This window comes from Humulus lupulus, chromosome 4, assembly GCF_963169125.1.
Source record: "Humulus lupulus chromosome 4, drHumLupu1.1, whole genome shotgun sequence".
In the NCBI taxonomy this organism is placed as follows: Eukaryota; Viridiplantae; Streptophyta; class Magnoliopsida; order Rosales; family Cannabaceae; genus Humulus; species Humulus lupulus.
The window spans coordinates 4,503,414-4,507,663 of record NC_084796.1 but is presented as its reverse complement, the minus strand read 5'-3'; the positions used below and the strand labels follow the sequence as shown (position 1 = coordinate 4,507,663).

The following is a 4,250-nucleotide window of genomic DNA, read 5'->3' as shown; positions in this document are numbered from 1 at the left end:
AGTAATAATCTTGCTGCTATATATAGCAAAATATACAACATGCTGCCACTACAAGAAAATAGATTTTGTGGTAGCAAAATAATTTAGTTTCTAAATCTAAAAGAATATTTCTACAACATGCTCACACACCACGTTGTATCATATGTATATATACAAGTTACAACCTTATTGTTTAGCAAACAACATATATAGAACTGTTTTCTTTTTCCTCTTTCAATGTGTATATATCTTTATGCATGTGAAGTTTGTAGAACTACTCTATTCAATTATTTGATTAGATTCTTTTTTTTGTCTTTTCTTTTTATTTCTTTCTTTCTTAAATGTTATTCTATTATAAGTAATTTGATTTGTGATTATTAATAAGTTATGCCATGGATGACCTTAGTCAGTGGCTCTGATACCATAAAGGAACCAAAGAAACAAGAACTATTTAGAGAAAATTTGAGTAAAATTCCTCAGAAGGTTGTTTCTTATCACAACTAGAAAAAAATGAGGACTGCCTTTTATTTATAGCTGAGTACTTACAAGGTATTACAAGAATTGATTAAAAGAAAACAAATTTCTAATCTTCAGCTGTTATAACAGCTTTACAACTAACCAACTAATGTAACAGCTTTTAGAGCAAAGGAAGCTAAAGAGAACAACTTGTGTTATGGCTATCATGCACCAATGTGATCAACTTCAAATTTTATTTTTAAATTACTCAGAATTGTGCGTATGAATCCATTAACGAGAATAATTTTTTTTTGCCATAAGGACAAATAAAACTTCCATTATTGAATGTCCATAAGTAAAAAAAAACACTTCCCATAATACCACAAATCAGTATATAGAGTTAAATTTTTTACCTTTAATTGTCTAGCTTTTCTCTAACTTCAAACACAAGTACACTAAAGACTATGTGTATAGAAGAAAAAGATGAATTATGAGTATTTATGGGGAAACTGATGAAAGAAAATCATAGAAAAACACATGGGTTGTTTAGTTATCATAGAACAACTTGTGTTATGATTATCAAGAATTTCCGTTATCTACACACTTATTATATAGAAAATATATATATATATTAGGGAGATCTCATCATGTAGATAATGATCTTGTAAATGTTATTATGTAATTAAATCGTTTTCTTCTTTTTATCACTACTACAAAATATCTTTTACGGGTCTCCTTTTTAGGACACGCACATAAATGTAAGTCCTAAAAAATGTCTCTGTAGTTTTTAGGACTCTCATTGAAAGTCCTTAAAAAACACATTTTAGGATTCGCGATGAGTGTCCTTAAAAGTCCAAAGAGTCCTAAAAGGGCTTAATAGAAAATTTGAGTATATAATATGAGTGGTGACTTTTAAGGGCTCACTTTGGGTGTCCTAAAAGAGTATTAAGGGCACCCAAAGAGTGCCATTAAATATATTAAGTAAAAAGAGGGGATAAAAACAATTGGAGATTCGAATTGGGGCTAGGGCATTTCAAAGTGGACAAGAAGTGTTCATTCAAAGAAAGAGATTGAGAGCAAGGTTGCTAGTCATTGATTAATTTAGTCAATTGAGTTATACATGCTCTTTTTTATTGTACCAATAACTAGGAATTTATTCTATTTTATATTGAATCATGTTGTTGTATATAATACATTTTGAGAAAATAAAATTTTCTTTAAAAAAAATGGCATTTTTTCAATATTTTCTTTTTAAATTTCTTTTAATACATTTTGGACACTCAAATGGAGATATTAAATCAAAATTAAAAATGTAGCTGCATTTAAAAAAAAATAATTACTTTTAAGGCCATGCAAAGCGAGTCCTAAAATTTTAATATAAAGAGACTCAATGAGATCTTTTAGGACACGTTATTTATAGGCAACATTCTTTTAGGACTCGTAAAGCGAGTTCTAAAAACTTACTTAAAGGCACTCAACATGATTTTTAGGACTCACACATTCTTTTAGGACTCACAAAACTTTAGTTTTTAAGGCTCTCAAATAAAAGACTCGCGCCCCGCGAGTCCTAAAAAGCATGTTTTGTAGTAGTGTTTGGTCTTCTCCCAAGCCATTCGTTGTTAGCTTCAACAAGTGAGCATTTCACTCATTTTGAAAAAGATAAAGAGAGAAGGCAATAGAAAAATAAGACGACCACCATGAACAATCAAATTGAAGATCATATGGTACTCTATAACCAGTTGTACCCTAGTGTTGACCCCGAAATATGCAACCTGGACAAGGTTTGTACTTTGATCAAACGCAGAAAGTTAGTCCTTTTCCAGCTTTACATTTTATATATATATTTACATTTTATCCTATTTTCTGTATATATATATATAGCTTATATATAAAATTATAATATTTTTCTTTATCGAGCTTTGAGATTATTAATTCAGTAAAGATCGATATACATACATGGGTTTTGATCATTATGTAATATATATTATATAGGAGAAATAAACGAAACACGACGTCGTAAGAAGAACAAAAGTGCCAAGGAAGAGAGTGTTCTGGCCAGAAAGAGAAAGCTGAGGCTGAGTGAGGAACAAGTGAATCTTCTTGAGATGAACTTTGAAAGTGAACATAAGTTGGAGCCAGAAAGGAAGGACCGTTTGGCTTCGGAGTTAGGCATTGACCCTCGACAAGTCGATGTTTGGTTCCAAAACCGAAGGGCTCGTTTGAAGACCAAGAAATTGGAAGAAGAGTACTCTAGCTTGAAGAAAATTCATGACTCTGTTGTTCATGACAAATGCCGTCTTGAATCAGAGGTTCACTCTCTCTCCTCTCTCTTTATGTATTTCTTCAATATACATTGATTTATAGATTTAGTGACTCAATATTATATATAGTTTGCTTACATTCCAAGGAAAATTCTTGATTGACATTTTTTATTTCAATTTTTTAATTTTTTCTTTTCACAAGTCACTATTTTATTTCTTAATATATATAGAGGGGAATTCTTCTACAGGGGTTTCACTTTAAGTCATATCGGTATGACTCTCAGTGTTCTCGACTTGTGAATAGTTTCGGTGCAATTTTTTTTATGACCATAGATATTGTAGCTATTTAGAGCATCCTGCAAATTTTTAGAAAATTCTGAATAGTTTACAGTACCGAAAACTAAGTTCAAACATGTTGTTGCACTTGTGACTAATTTTTTTTTATGAGTGTGGAAAGCAACATGTTTAAACCTAGTTTTCGGTACTGTAAACTATTCATAATTTTCTGAAAATTTGCAGGATGCTCTAAATAGCTACAGTATACACGGTCATAAAAAAAATCGCGCCGAAAATTGTTCACTGGTCGAGAAACACTAAGAGCCCCACCGGTAAAGCTTAAAGTAAAGTCCCTATAGAAGAATTGTCATATATATTTATACATATATGTTTCACCATATAGGGGTGGAAACGAAAATATTGTACCCGATATGAATTAGTTAATGCCCTTTATCCTTAAAAAATAAAAAACAGAAGAAGGAAAAAGGAAAAAGGAAAAAGAAAAATGTGATCCACCACACACATGAAAGTTAAGTGTTCTTTGTTTTGTTTTGTTTTGTTTTTCAGGTACTTAAACTAAAAGAACAATTGTCATGTAGAGAAGAAGATCCAACAGCTGACAGAGCGCGTGGACTGTGTGTCGAGTAACGGCCCTAGCTCTTCGCCGTTGATGGAAGCGACCATGGACCCACCATTTTTGGGGGAGTTTGGGGTGGTGGAAGAATACGACGACGTTTATTACGCACCGAATAACAGCTACTTTAATAATAGCATGGAATGGATGAATATGTATATGTGATGTGATTAGTTGTAGTTTGTAGTAGTAGTAGTATAATTAATTATATGATTAATAAGTATTTTAATCAACCTACGTACTTATTATATATACTAGATACAAGCAACGTGCAATATACACATTTGCTTAGTTTTATTTATAAAATTTATTAATTATTTTTATTAAATTTATATTAATGTCATATAAAGTTTGAAATAAATATCCTATTTTAATTAAATAATTTATTTATTTTTGTTTAAGTTTATGTGTGTTCTATTTTTTGAATTTAGGAGTGACGACAAAAGATTATATATTATATGTTTAATGTAATATTGAATATTATACATGGAATTTAAATTTAAGTTTCTTGCAAGATTTTAAAAAATAATAATAATAATTTGTTGCTAATTCACAATAGATTATATTATATATTTAATGTGATATTATTATAATAAGTGAGTTTAAGTTTAATTAAATTTTATTTAAGTTATAAAACGTATGAT

General features: G+C 30.0%; 1 pseudogene; it reads left to right on the top strand.

The window, feature by feature from the left end:
* Positions 1–2,132: 2,132 nt before the first annotated feature.
* Positions 2,133–3,771, top strand: LOC133829725 (homeobox-leucine zipper protein ATHB-40-like; annotated as a pseudogene).
* The last annotated feature ends 479 nt before the right edge of the window (positions 3,772–4,250 follow it).